The sequence below is a fragment of the Miscanthus floridulus genome, chromosome 13 (genome assembly GCF_019320115.1).
Source record: "Miscanthus floridulus cultivar M001 chromosome 13, ASM1932011v1, whole genome shotgun sequence".
Classification (NCBI taxonomy): Eukaryota; Viridiplantae; Streptophyta; class Magnoliopsida; order Poales; family Poaceae; genus Miscanthus; species Miscanthus floridulus.
In genome coordinates, this window is record NC_089592.1 from 32970797 (window position 1) to 32986728 (window position 15932).

A 15932-nucleotide genomic window follows, 5' to 3' on the forward strand; every position below is an offset into this window, starting at 1 on the left:
TGCATGGCCTTGGCAGCCTCCTATTCTTGTCGGTAGTTGCTTAGTGGAGAACGAAGTGCATGATAACGTGTTGAAAGTAGAGAGCGAGACAAAAACAAGAGATGCAAATGATTTTCTATTGGTTTCCCAATGAAAAGTGTGTACATATATACAATGCCCATGTGGGCAGTTACAAGTGTCAAATGATTTTCTATTGGTTTCCCAATGAAAAGTGTGTACATATATACAATGCCCATGTGGGCAGTTACAAGTGTGAAACATAGAGAGGGGTGAAAAGACACCCCTTGGATTAATCCCTAATTTGACCACTAAATAATAATTCTTAACAAGAACGATCAAGTCAAGCACTATGTCTCAAGTTCTTTGCTCAACCATTATTACGGAGTTTTTATAGGTTTTTTTAAAAAAACTCAATGCTTCCATTGTATAACACTCTTAAGTCTCTCAATATATATGGTATTTGTGGATCCTCACCAAGGTAATTATGATGTTATGCCTTTCCTTTCCTACAACTAAGACTTATGTGGAGCTCATATGAGTGGAAATAGCATAAAAGGGCATACTAGCAATACATGTATTGTAAAGTCAAATCTCAGATCCAAAGAGAGTTAAGTCCTACAATCAAATCAAGATGTGCATGTGTATGTATGTGTGGTGGATATTTATAATGACTAACCTAATTCTATTATGCTCCTTGAAAACAAGTCTCTCTTTGGAAACATGGAAATATTTGCAAGAAAATATGGGCTATCTTATTCATCTCTTCTTTTTTTCTTTAGGCGGGCATCTAAGAGCATATTCAAGAGTTTCCTAAATCTTCTCCTAATCCTTAGTTTTCAGAAAGATGAGAAAAAACCCCTCTCCAATAACTTCTAATCTATCATCCTAATGTTTTAGGACTTCAAAAAAACTCCCCCAATCCGCGTAACTTTACGCGCCGGAGAGCTCACGCGTATCATAGCATCCCGCACTGTTTTTGTCTTGGCACAGCTCTTCCCCTTCGCGCCAAAGCAGAAGGTCACCGCCACCGTCTACTAGAGCGGAGTTGGTCGCTGGCATCGTCGTGTGGAGGAGGTAGCCCATCGATGGCTACCTGCTGCTGCAACTTGATGGCTGGCAACCTGTTGATGCCTACTAGGAGTTGGTGCCGGTGTCCTCTGGATGGGAGGTGTTGCCGGGCTGCTTGAGGTGGCCACCGCCTAGGACAACAAGAGCAGCCGGTGGATGTACCTCTTGGTTCAACTCCACGATAGCGGCGTGTACGTGTTCGAGACAACACCACGGTGGCGGCGGCGGCCTACGTGAAACTACCGATGACTTTAGCAAAAAAAAAAAGAATCACAAAAAAAACTCAAGTGGGACCAAATTTGATTTTTAAAAGTCAAATATTAGCTACTATTGAAGATTTCCTTTTTTTTCTCCTCCCAATAACTTTTTAGAAGTTGGGAAACATGGAGTTTTTAGGAGAAATATTTAGGGAACTCTTAGAGATGCTCTAAGTACACATTGTTTTTTATATCTTGGACACTTGTCTATTTTTTTTCTCATTTTTTTTCTTTTTCATGAATAACTTTTGCATAGCCTCATTCTTCTTTTCTTTTGCAACAAAACTTTTAAGAGATAATACCAAGAACTTGGAGCATTTATTTGATGTATATCCTATCAAGCATATTTTTGGTGTTTACTCCCAGTGTAGGAGTAAAATATTTTTGGGTGGATCTAGATGGAATGGCATATTTTTACGCCTACCCCCAGTGTAGGAGTAGTGCATATATGGGTGGTGTATACATGATCTTGATTTTAAGAGCATGATAAACCTCTCAAAAGGGTCAACAAAGCTTGACTAAACTCAATGCAAACAAGTAGCATATAAGAGTGGAAGTTTTCCTAGCCTAAATATCATGTTTGGCTCTGATTTGAATTCAAGCCTTGTCATACAGGAACTCACCGTGTAGCATTTTTATGTTTTCTCAAAAGAAATCTTCAGAACTTTAGTATCACTTGGAACAAGATAAACAACATCTCAGACCTTCTCATATCATATCCGTCAATTACCTAGACTTAGATCAAGCATATGCCACCCATGAATTTTAAGTTCATAGTATATTCTTATATCAAAACAGTCTTATCAAAACTTGGGAGAATTCAAGGCTGAAAACTAGGGACTTGAAAGGAATTACAATAGAGAAACTATTCATCATTTCCATTCAAGAGATTACCTTCAGAGTCCTTTTATTTTATTCAGCTCTTAAAAATCAAATTTACAGAAAACTAGACACATACTTTTTATTTTGTTTTTATTTTATTTTTTTAGATCACGCATTACTAATATATATCTAAGACAAAGACAAATTTTTATTTTGTTTTTAGTTATGTATTTTTTAGCAACCATATAGCAAACTTAGAAATAGTTAAACAAAAGGGAAAATAATACTTATCTAGATACATGGGGATGCCCTTCCCCCAAGCTAGTTATTGTCGTAGTTTTTCTCAGAGCAGTTTCACCCTCGAACGCCCTTCTCGTCCATTAGGAGGTTGGGTTCTTCTAGAGGATGCACTCCTAGTGGAGCGAGATGAAGATGACCGTGATCTTGCTCGTGACCGTCCTAAAAAAACTTCAACAAGAACAACAAAACTCATGGAATGGATTAGAATAAAAGGGTTAGCGATCAGCCGTCCAGGGGTTAGTCATTCTTGGAGTTAGAAAGATTTTTGGTTTGGCAGGATTTTAACAGGATGTCTATCTCATATTTTCTTGGATTTTCTAACATAATGCATGCATGGTATTTTTATTTTTACGCCGCCATAGTAAATATACTTGGGGGGTTTTTACACATCGTAGAATTATTCACATGGGGTTTAGAATTTTATAATGCAATAATGAAAATTTTATTTTATTTTCTAAGTGCAAAGCAAATGCAGAAAAGTGAATATGCTAAAATGAAAATAATTTATGCAATGTTATAAAGTAAATATGGATAACTACCAATTTTACCTCCCGATGAGGGTTCGGATTTTTAAGTCCTCTGGATAGGACTTTTCTCCAGTCTTGCTTATTCTTTGGGTGCATCTACCGGTCCTAAAGATGGAGACCTTGATGATTGCACCTCTTGTGACGGTGACTCTGATGATAATGTCACTTTTCCTTCCAGACCTGCTTGGTCTATGGACTTGATTTTGGCATAGTATATTCGTTCTTCATAACTTCTACTTCTTCTTCATTCTTGGGGAGTTGATTCTTCTGTAGTTGGGATGATCAATGTCTTCTCTTGGGATGGATCTTCTTTGTCTGTTCATAAGTTGTATAGCTATTGAAGTAGCAACGTACTTTTTGTCTAGGGAATTAGAAGTGAACTTGTCTAGATCCAACATAGATGATCGCGTTGGCAGTGTTGAGGAACGGTCTTCCAAGGAGGATAGGTATGTCTTCTTCTTCTTCTCCCATGTCAAGAATCATGAAGTCAGCAAGGACGTGGTGATCTTGTATTTTTACCATGATGTCTTTTGCTATTCCCTACGGAAATCAAATTGATTGGTCTGCCATCTGTAATTGCATATATGTAGGGAACAAAGGTTCATCACTGAATAAGTAGTTATACGTTACCTTGGATATTATGTTGACACCCGATCTAATATCGTAGAAGGTATTGTGAAAGATTCTTTGTCCTATTGTGCACTCGATCATTGGTACGCCTAGATCTTTCTTCTTAGTGAGGAATGGTGAAGCGAGGAGGTGGTCATACTCTGATCGGAGTGTGTTGATCATCTTGATAGATTCTTCTTGTGACTGCCTGTCCTTGTTCTTCCTTCTTCTCTAATTGTTGTTCTTTTTTGTCACTGTTATTTCTTCAGGCAGATACACCATCTGTGGATGACTAGGAGAGTGATGTATACGATTCTTGAAAGTAAACTTCTCCTTTTTTTAACTTTTATTATGAAGCAGATCTTGGCATTGTCCACGTAGATGATGGCTTTTACGGTGCTTGGGAAAGGTTGGCCCAAGATAATGGGTGCCCTTACATCTCCACCTATTTCTAAAACCACAAAGTCTATGGGTACATAATACTGTCCAACTCAAATAATGGCGTCTTCAAGAATTCCCTTAGGGTAGTAGAGAGACTAATCTGCAAGCTATAAATGCATGTTTGTGTACCACAAAGTATCTCCATTAATCTTATCATAAATTACCTTTGGCATAATGTTAACACTTTCTCTGAAATTGTAAACAACTTCTTGGAAAATGTGAGGTCCAATGGCTATGGGGATGATGGATCTTCCTAGATCTCCTTTCTTGACAGGCAAGGAATAATCCTCCCATCTTCCTGTTGATTGTTCTATGTAGCATCCTATAGCATTGTGAATATCAACATGATTTGCAGTGTCGAGATCTTCTAGTTGCCCTAGAATCTTACCTTTGTCAGTCGAAGGAACAACAACTGCCAGCTGAGCTATTTGTGATTCTATCATTTTATTGAAGCTATGCTGGTTTTTAATAGCAGAGGAGAAACTATCCATTCTACTATTTATGTTTTCTAAGATTTTATCATTGGAAGCTAGTTTTCTAGATAAGCTCTCCATTATTTTAGCTTGGCTAGAAATTAATTATCTCAAGGGTGGTTGGTTATTGAAATTATTGTAATTATTACCTTGATAGTTACCTTGGTAGTTCGGCCTTTGTTGCTGATTCCATCCTTGATTCTATTGAGGACGATAGTTGTTGTTGTTGATGAAGTTCACATCCTCATGGATTTCAGGACAGTTGTTCCCTAAATGCCCAATGTTTCCACATTCTTCACATGTCATGCGGGAATCATGAATGTGCATGATTTCTTGCTTCTCATTGGCTCAGTCTTCAAGCTTCTTCATGAGCAGATCCATCTTGGTAGATAGCATGTCTACCTCTTTGAGTTGATGTATATCTCCATCTCTCTTGAGGGTCTAAAGATGTTCTTTATTACAACCTTGGTTGGAAACCATATTCTCCATGAGAGTTGTTGCTTGTGCGATTGTGAGTGATAAAAATGCACCTTCAGTAGCGGCATCCATATTTCCACGGATGTTGTTTGTCAACCTATGGTAGAAAGTCTGCATGAGTAGTCAATCCTCCATCCCATGGTGAGGAGATTCTAAAATGTAGTCTTAGAAGCATTCCCATGCCTTAGGGTCAGATTCATCATATTGTTGCTGAAAACTTGAAATTCTCCCATGCAGAGCATTGGTTTTGCCTGTGGGAAAGAACTTTGCTAGGAAGGCAGTGGAGCAGTTCTCCCATGTAGTGTTTCTATCTTTGTTGGCGTAGAACCATTACTTTGCCTTCCCCAAAAGTGAGAATGGGAAGAGGCAAAGTAATATGGCGTCTCGGTTACTCCCTTGATGGTGAAAGTGCTGTAGATCTCTAGGAAGTGTTGGAGATGAGCACTCACATCTTCATGTGCCTTTCCATAAAACTGGCTAGCTTGCACCATGTTGATGAGAGCTAGCTTGAGCTCAAAAGCATTGTCTCCAATGTTAATCGCTGGTCTAGTACGGATGTTGGCTATGGTTGGAGTAGAGAATTCACATAGAGTCTTGTTTGCCATGGCTTCAAAGACTGGTGTTAAGTTTTGCCTTGTCTGGTTGTCTTCCAATTCTAAAGCTGAAACTTTCTTAAGTTTAGCCTTAGTCCTCCTGAGTAGCGTTTCTGAATTTTCAATGTAGTTTGTCGGAAGGTCAAAACCGGTCATACATTACCCTGCATAAGATACAAAAGTAGACAAAACAAGGGTAATCCTGCTTGAGCAGGGGTAAGTGGTTTTCTCGATCACATCAATAGGTAAAAGTTTATAATTATTCCATGATTGCCTAGCTACCTTCCCCGACAATGGTACCAGAAATGCTTGTTGGTATTTATTAACTTGTCACTTGTTTAAATAGCCACCTAATATTTGTTGACATTTCTTAGCATCACTTTTGCTAAGTTGTCATCCCTAGCTATGATGCCAGAAATGCTTGTTAGCGTCACTTCTAGAATGACACTAAGAAGTACTTTAGTATTTCATGTAACTAGAAAGAATGTATATATATATATATATATATATATATATATATATATATATATATATATATATATATATATATATGAAGGGATCTGCAAGCACACAAATAATTTACCATTATAGCATTTCACCAGAGAGTATTCCAGGTATCGTTATTTATATTTTTACCACAGGGAAGGATGGGAAGTTGGAATATACTGGTAACTTATACGTATGATGGAGAAGTAAACCATAACCAAACTTCTACTCGTAATAGGGGTAAGTCAAGAGATAAATATTATAAGTATTGATAAATGATTGCTTAGAGTACTCCTTTCTATGGCATTAGCATTGCTAAGTAGAAATTAGAGGAATAATTCCTAAGTCATTCTTAATTACAAGTCAAAGCATACGTTGATTAGTGCAATTACACTTAGTAGTCATGGCTAAGATCAACTTCATATCTACACATAAGGGATATTACTAAGGAAGATCAAGAAAGAGCATGTCTTCCTTCGTAACTAGATCCTACTTGTCCTATATTCAGAGAGTAGACTACAAAGGACTCAACAGGAGTGTCACATCCACAATCTACCACATGACTTGAAATATAGGGTGCATCTACAGGCAAACAACATATAAGCACCATGCTTACACAGTGTCAACCAGTTAGCCCATATACATTGGAGCGAGCGCTATATGAACTTATGTTTGACTATAATGATAATCTAGCTATACTAAGCATATAATCAAAGTAAACGATGAACATGATAACTAGGAACATGAATAATATAAGAACAATGTCGAATCAATTATAGCAAACATATGAAATATGAAAGATACATAAGAGGATACAAGGGGCTATACCAAGCCACGCTTCTTGACTAGATCAGGAATCCAAGTGAAGCTTGCCTCCCTCTAGATTTAGCCTAGCTAGCTATGCCCTAGAATATGGTGGAGTTCTGAGGATGATCAGGGTTTCTTGATCTCTTGAATGATTAGGGTTGATGCCCTAGGGGGTGGCAGGGGCTGGTGTATATAGTGGGTAGCATCAATCCTGAGCCCTCGGATCAAACTGACTTGAAAGAACGCTGTAGATGCAAACCCTAAGGTGGGGCCAGCCGCCCTCACCTAGCGGCATCTCGCCCTCTGCTTCGATGGTTTACCTTCTGGTGTCTTCTAGAGTCTTTTGGAGTTGTTTTCATCATGGATAAGCACAATTAATTCTGACATTTGGGTCCACCTTGACTATTTTTTGGATAAACTCTGCAGAAAATATAGATTCACCAAAACTCGTTGAATTTGTTAGTTGAAACCCCTAAACCTATGCTGATGATCATTTTATGCCCTTACACAAGTTATATTGATGGTTTATAATAGTTGTTAACTACCGTCAATAGCGGCATCGAAACAGGGCCACTTGTATACCCATTCCATAGTCAACTTCCCATATATTTTCAATGATGCCAAAGAATTGGATCTTTTGCCCCACTCCATCGATGGCTTCTATTCGAACACCGCTGTTTTAGTTCACACATGTACTATCTTTTGTGTGGGTATTGTACGTGTACCCATTGATGTCATAAGCTTTCCAAGATGCCACTTGTCTCGATGGCCCCGCTGCCAACCTATTGATGGTAATATCATCATGGTTCATCTCATGATTTCATGCAAGTAGCAAGGGCCTAGTGCCTCTATCTGATGAACCATGTGAATCATGAGATGTGACATTATATCAAAAAAAGCAGGAGGTAAACACATCTCTAGTTGGTTTTGGGTCTCCACCACAAAATCAGGTAGGTCACTTAGCTCTTTTTTGCCAATCGTCTTCTATGAGATCTTCGAAATGAAGTAGCACATGTGGGTGATGGCCATTTTCAAGAACTCAGGCTTTATAGCCCTGATTGCAATAGGTAGGAACACTGTTAGCATCACGTGACAATCATGAGCCTTCAAGCATGTTGTTGATAGATCCTTCATCGACACTAGCCTCTTCACGTTTGCTGAAAACCCAGTCAGAACTTTGATCCCCTTCAAGAAAGTGCATATCGCCCTCCTCTCTTTTGGGGTCAGGTTGAAGCTAGCCGTGGGCAGAGTGTATTTTCCATTACCCACAGGTACCTTGTAAAGCTTTGGCTTGACCTTTAGCTATACCATGTCTTTCTGTGATTTTAGACCATCCTTTGTCTTACCTGTGTGCATCAAGGTAGCAATGAGACTCTCAAAGAGATTATTCTACATGTGCATGGCATCAATGGCATGGGGGACCTCCAAGTCTGGCCAATAAGGAAGATACTAAAAGAAGGTCAACTATTTCTTAAAAGGTACGCTGGGGACAGGAGGGATGCTTCTATCTTTGTTTGTCCCATCTGGATTCTTCTTTCCAAGGATGACATGTATGTTTTTCACCATTTTGAACACATGTTGTCTGTTTCAATGCCTCTCCGGAGGGGGTTGAGTCTCTGGGGTGTTGTCATAAAATCTAAAGTACATCTTGCTACGGTACTTGTGAGTTGTCTTTAAGAAGCGTCGTTACGTTAGGTAAACTATCTTCTTCAATGCATCCAGGTACACCCATGTAGTACCATCCAAGCATACTAAGCATCCCGTCTTCCATTTGATCTATTCAGACAAAGCAAATAGCGTGGGGTAATCATTGGTAGGAACAAATATTATGGCTCTACATATGAAGTCCTCCTTTCTAAATGCATCGTACATCGGCTCCCCATGCCTCCATAGCCTCTCCATTTCTTGCATCAAAGGCTCGAGGAACACATCCATATCAATGCCTGGTTGTTTTAGACCTAAAATGAGAATAGTGAGACAAAGGTACTTTCTCTTCTGACACAGCCACATTGGGATGTTGTACATGGTCAAGATCACTGGCCATGTGCTATGGACACTAGTCCTCTCATTGAAGGGATTCATTTCATCGGTGCTCAAGCCAAACCTTACATTCCTTAGGTCACTGCTGAATTCTGTGTGCTTGTCATCGAAGCGTTGCCACTGAGTACCATCGGCCGAGTGTGCAATCACATCAACACCCACCTTGCGCTCATCATCCCACCATGTCATGAGTGTAGCTTCCTTAGGGTTTAGGAACATATGCCTCAAGCGGTTGACCACTGGCAGGTACCACATTATCAAGGCAGGAATTTTTCTCTGCTTTGCATTGTTGCTTAATGGAGTGTCCTCTAGGGGTTGAGAATCTTGTACCATCTTTTCCCTACCCTTCTTCCTCTTGTTCCCCATGGAGGCTTCGTCCCCATCGTAAAGGTCATTGTTCTTGTACCGACTAGCCCCACACCTAGGACATTTATCTAGTGACTTGAATGTGTCACCACAAAAAGGGATAAAGTGGTTGGGGCATGCATGGATTTTTTAGCCCCCATTGTCAATGGACTTATAACCTTCTTCGCTTGGTATGTGCTGGCGGGAACTAAATTTGGTTGTGGCAGCAACCATGATAGGAGACGTAATAGATCATTGAAACTACAATCTAACCAGCCATACTTAGCCTTCAAGATGAGTAGTTCAAGCACAAAATGTAGCAATATCTAGTGTATCAGACAACCCTTTTCAACACCATACATAGTCTCCTTTGATGTTTTTTACCCTTTCCAAATTTTCTAAACCTTTCGGACTCTTTAAAAAAATCTCTGGTCTAATGGCCCAAAGCATTTCGTCCAAATCATCATAATCATATTCATCCACGATATGTGCTCTGCCATCATTATTGGCACCACCTTCGTCGTTACCATCCCAACCACCAGCATCACCACCTTGTTCATTGCCAAAAACTCAAGATCCTCCATTCGTGCATTAAGCTCTACTAAATATTAGGACAGGGAATCTAGGGTTTCAGCGTTGTCTTCTAGATCATCATCATCATTAACAACAACCGTTTCACCATGATGAATCCACACTATGTAGTTGAAAGGTCCTTGTTTGGTTTTGGTAATTGAGTGACAACCTAGGTGGACCAATGTGTTTAAATGTGAGATACACATGTGATTAGTCCATGTGTACACTTGTGTGAGTAACTCATGCCATGATGATGAAGATGGCTTGGATTTGTTGCAAGGCACACACATGTGATGAAGGAGCTCATTGCATATGAGATATGCCATTGAGTCATGTGACTAAGGTGGAGAAGATCAAGACAAGACTTGGCTTGATGGACCGGTTACAAGAGTAAAGGGCAAGTCAAGGACTTGGCGCCAATGGACCAAGGCAATGGTGAAAAGCAACTAAGGTCAAGATCGATGAACCAATATGGTCATGTGATGATATGAAGTGGATCATGTCATTTGTGATTGGTTGGTGCATGTGTTGCATCAACATTGGAGGAGATGGAATGGAATGCGCAAGGCAAAGGTATATTTGTGGGGCATTTCATTTCTCTGGTCATAGGTGTGTAGAGAAGTTTTTGACCGAGTTTAGGATAGATGGTTGTACTATCAAGAGGGGCAAACTTGTTTGCATATCGGTCATCTAGTGCCACTCGAGTGATCTAACCTTGCATCGGTTCTAGGATCGAGTAGTGTGGTGAATTATTGAGTGACTAACCCTTTGGAAAATGTTGATAAAAAGCTAACACAAACGCACAAGATGGTGAACACTTGGTGGTGTTAGCACATTTGCAAGGGTGTTGAAAATACAAAGAAATAGCACTCAAAATGGTGAAAATAGTTGTGCTATCTCTCATCAAGCAATTCCCATTTCTCAACAAGAAATTCTTGTTGAGGAATAGTAAAGGGGGACAAGCTTGCATGCATGTTAATGAGATGTCAGTGAGAGAGAACTTCTCAACTAGCAATTCCCATTTCTCAGCAAGAAGTTCTTGTTGAGGAATAGTGTATGGGAGAGAGAGGGCCATAGTGGTCGGACGTTGGTGTAGCTATTGATGGACGCATCCGATGCATTTTGGGCGCTCTCTATTTGTTGCTGCCACTGGACTAGATGCCAAGATTTAGAAGTGATCGGACACACCCTAGTTGTTGTTCATAGTCTGACACTGCATGCAAAGGGTGACCGAACGCACTGGCGAGTCCGGTCGCTAAAATTCATCTCTGGAACCTCTCTGGACTCGATCAGACGCTAGAGTTTGAGAGTCCAGTCATTTCGAGCATCGAGTCCGGTCAGTTGCTGACTGTACGCACACGTTGGCAGTCGTTGGGTGGTAATGACTAATTTCAAATGGCTAGTCTATGTGGTGGCATTGAAGCGACCGGATGCTGCGACCGGACACGTCCAATCGATTATAATAGCGAGTTTGGTTAGTACGAAAAGTGCCCAGTGAAGGGGTACAATGGCTCTATTTTCTTAGGGGCTATAAAACCAAGCACTAGTCAGCCTTGGGCTGGAAGTTGAGCACCCTCATGCCTATGTGGCTGGTGTAGGAGTGCTTGGATGCCCTATAAATCACTTGTGCTTACAAGAGTGTGAATCGATTGCGAGTGAGTGATTCTAGTACGTTGCATTATGAGATTGCATCTAGTACCGATAGTTGGCGCCGTTCATGGGGAAGACGCTGTACATTCAACACTTTTTGGTCATCAGATGGCCCATTTTTTCACCACCCCCACCATGGCAGGCTCGGGCGATACGATTCGCTTTGGCTCGCTGGAGTATCCCGCACTCTCGCCTACGAGGATGCGGGTTCCACCTATTTTTGATCCATCCTAGGCCTTCCTCTTCGGAAGCCTAGACTTCATCACTGACCAGCTTGGCGTACTCCACCTCCACGAGGAGACTCGCGACCCAGCACCTGTCGGAGAGACATCCTCCATCGACTCCGAGATGCATGACCTCAACGGCGTGGCATCTACGCTTCATTCTGAGCAAACTCTCTACTCAAACCCCATTGTGAGTAATATACATGCCGTTCTTTACTTACTACATTCTATCTTCCGCCAAATACCTGAAGGGCTGCCATTGTCCCCATCGCGGCCACCGTACAATCGGTTCCCCTATGGCCTCGTGTCTCCCGTGGATGCGTACGCTTAGGGGCTCCAAAAGATTATGGTGCTGCCTCCTCTCACGTCTGAGTTCATGGGGATGGCGAGCTACGGTCCCACCTGTTTCCTCGACATCATGGACGATGACATCAGGAGTGATGACTCCAGGATCAGCGACATGGCACCCAGCCACCGTCCGTCCCGGGATTGCGCTATGACAGATGCTCTAGAATAGCCGCTAGGGGCAATGGAGTCCTCATGGACTCACGCCCCTCCAGGCCCTCATACAAAGGCCCCTGAGCTCACACATGAGCACGGGGAGGATCTACGACGGTAGTGGCTGCATCAGCCACCGACCGCACCAGCGCGCTTGTCGCACCACACTACACCCTGTGCGCATAGACCGATGAATGGCGCTCGGGGTCATGCCCGTCAGGTCCAACACAACACCCCGGTTAGGGGGATCGATCCCCTATAGTTCGCTCAGGCCAGTCAGAACATTGCCACCGCAACAATGCTCCTACACAGCCTATCCAAGCCAAACGACCCTCGCAAACAAGCGATCCACCGGAACCTCCGGGCACTAGTGGAGACCGCCACCGTTCAGCAAGCGGAGTGCTCCATATCGCAACGCTGACTCACGACCTCACTCCCCGTCTAGGGAATAGGGACACAACAGATGGGGCACTACACCCTATCACCGCAATAGCCACTGAGCATGGCACACGAGGCCGCAACAACACCTTGTCTTAACCTGACGACTGCTCTGCACCAACCACCTATCTACACGTGGCTCAAACCAAACCAAGGCACATGCAGCGGCGACCGGAGGCCCAGCGCTGATGGCCTAGGACCACCAACCTTTGCCCAACACCCCCAGCAAGTGCTATTCTCACCGCACTTCAACGGAGGCCATGGCAAAGGTAAGGCCAAGCACCAGGATCAAGACAAGGGCCCCTCCATGTAGAAGGGGAAAAAGAACAGAAAGGATTGTCGCCAACCGGCCAACTCCGCGTTGGTTGCTGTGGTGGATTACGCAGGCACTCAGCCCCAGCAAGACCCTCTAGGCCACTTTCATGAGCTCATGGAGAGCCCATGCACCAACCACATCTATCTTGTCATCCATCTCTATAAGGACTGCCAGCTCCTCAAGCACCTGCTGAGGTAGACTAGCAGGCCAAGGAAAGAAAAAGGCGAAGAGGCATCAAACGAAGAAAGAAGCGTAGTGGGCAAGGATCCAAATGACTGAAGGATGAAGTGATCTGACTAGGCACCTACCGACTGAAGGACAACAACGACTATGCTCTCTCTAAGCACCCTAGAACAGCTATGCCATTTTTTCTTTCCCTAAAGTTTTAGTCTTACCATTATTTACTTAGCATACGCTCCTGTGAGAGCACCCTGACCTAAACACTTTTTGGCATGGGGCACTCGGGGGCTTCACTAGGGGGCTCTACTACCCCTCGGTTTTGTTTTTACTTTGACTACTCTTTTACTTTCATATCGAGAAAACTCCTTCCTACCCGAACATAAGGGCAGTTCGTTCTTTTGATTTGCCTTACGTAGCTTTGCTTTAAAACATTCCTACTGATCACACCCCACCTTTTCCTACGGTTACGAGCAGCTGAGCCTTGTGGGCCATGCCCCGGGCTCACAAGGTAGCAGCCTATGGGACAAACGGGTAGGTACGAGAAACAAAGAAATAAAAAACAAAATTATGCTAAGGAAAAACTAAGGAACGAAAGGGAAAGCTTCCCCGAATGGAGCAACTCCATCACAAAACAAAAATCGATTGTAGTCATTAAAACACACACAAACATTTTACATAGGGGCTCCCCCACAAACTTAAACTTTTTACGTTTACTAACTACTTATATTCTGCAAACTATTAAATCGGCCCGGCGACATCTGCTGGCGGCGCGACAGACGAAGGCGCAGACTGCTCACTCCCCAGCAACAGGATGTTTGGCTCGATCGAGGCCGAGGTGACATTTCCCCCAAACCAGGCTCTGGGCTATCCGCAGGCTCGGAAGCATCCTCTCCATGCATGCTTCGGGCCATGTCTTCATGGCGAACGTCCATCACCCACTCAACAGAGACTTGCTCTGACACTAACCGCGCGTGCGGCAGCAAGCTCTCCCCGATTGATTGGATGTCCTCCATGCTCAGACCTTCTGCATACCCACTATAGATAGCGGTGAAGTCTAGGTTCGGGTGGTGTGTCACCACCGAGGTCAGCACCCCTAATGCTTCAGAAATAGGCTGAGGGAAAAATCAACACCACGAGAAAACAAAAAAGGTATGCACTGATGCAAGAGGCCTCAAGGGTGGAGAGATCCTCTACCGGTTGAGCCACCTACTCATGCAGCTGGGCACTCACGTCCTCCGTCCCTATCACCTGGCCACAAAGCACGAGCACCTCCTGATCTGCCTCTGACTGGGCCCTCTTCTTCGCCTCTAGGGCCTTTTGTGCTGACTCCAAGGTGGCCTGCTCCAGCTCAAGGGCCGCCAAGGCCTCTTGAAGCACCACCTTGGTGTTCGCCAGGGATGCCCGCAACCCCGCCTTAGTCTCCTCCTGGCAGACCTTTGTCGCCTCGAGCCCTTGCTTGGCAGCAGTCACCCGCTTCGCCGCACGCTGCCCCTCCGCCCGCGTCGTGGTCGCCTCGGCCTCCCAGACCTAGGACTCATGGTAAGCAGACTCCACCCAATGCTCAAGCTTGGCCATTTGGGTGTGTTCCGTCCAGAGGAAGTAAGACTTGCGGGACGATATCTTCCTTTTTTCCTGTGAAAACAAGCATGCTAAAAACAACCGACGAAAGATTCAAAGGGCAAGGACAAGTACTAGAAACTCACCTCCGTGGCAAGCTGTAGGTCGACCTCAACCAACTATCGAGTGAACTGAGCCTGCTTCTAGGCATTCTCGAGCTTCGCGGACAACTTGGTGAGCTCGGACACCGCAGCATGCCCTTGCCCCCCAAAAATATCCAAGAGTTGACACTCTCGGGAATCTCAGAGGATGAACCATGCCTTCGATGGGTCCTCAGGGCAGGGCCACTCTAGGTGACCCTCCAGCAAACTGCCAGAGGGCCCAGCCTTCGACTAGACCACCACCAGTTCCCGCGGCAACACCGGTGGCCCCGCCGTGATATCCACCTCGTCGTCAGATGGGATCTCCACCACCTCATTTGCATGGGACACCACCAGGCATCCCAACTCTATCCTGGACACCCTTCTCTCTGGCGCCTTCGACTCCAATGGCAAGGACAAGCTGTGCGTCCCTCCACCTGGTGAGATAGGGAGCTCGCCCTCCCTCATCTCTTCCACCACGACCGATAGAGGAGGGGCCACAAGAGTTACCTCTGACATAACCCCCGCCATCGGCATCGGGATCGCCACCAACATCAATGCCACCACTACCGCCTTATCAGCAGCCGCCCTAGGGGGCACCACCCCTAAGAAGGAAGGCTTTGCCACCACCGCCCTGCTTCCCCCTTCGCTCACCGCAACACATTGCAGGGTGGGCCTCCAAGTCTCCTGCATGGGGGTCGGGGCGATGCTCAACCCTAGCATCCCCCGGCCAGCAAAGGACCAAAGGGCAACAAAGGGAAACATATCAGGAGGTGAGCAGCATGACTCTAAAGGCAGGCTCCAACGACAATGGACCTATAGGATGAGGACCGCTCCTAGGCAGTGACCAGTGCCCCCTCACTTTAGATGGGGGTGAAGTTGTCCCGACCGGCTCCTGCCCAGCCTGTGGGTCACTACGACCTCTGGCTTAGGACTCCTCGACTAGAGCAGCGGGTGAAGCATCCTCCAACTGCAAGTCACACGTTGTCTGGGAGCCAGTCTGCTCCTCAGACCGATCGGATTGCTCAACCACACGCACAGCAGGTAGGGTGTCCTCCGGCTATGAGTCAGCAGTTGGCACCGGTCCCATCGCCGCACGAGCGCTAGTCCG

General features: G+C 44.3%; 1 non-coding gene across 1 annotated transcript; it reads left to right on the top strand.

Annotated features, from left to right (window-relative positions):
- Positions 1 to 5107: 5107 nt before the first annotated feature.
- Positions 5108 to 5216, top strand: LOC136502375 (small nucleolar RNA R71). Its single transcript, XR_010770531.1, has one exon. It is a non-coding gene; the product is annotated as a small nucleolar RNA R71 (small nucleolar RNA).
- The last annotated feature ends 10716 nt before the right edge of the window (positions 5217 to 15932 follow it).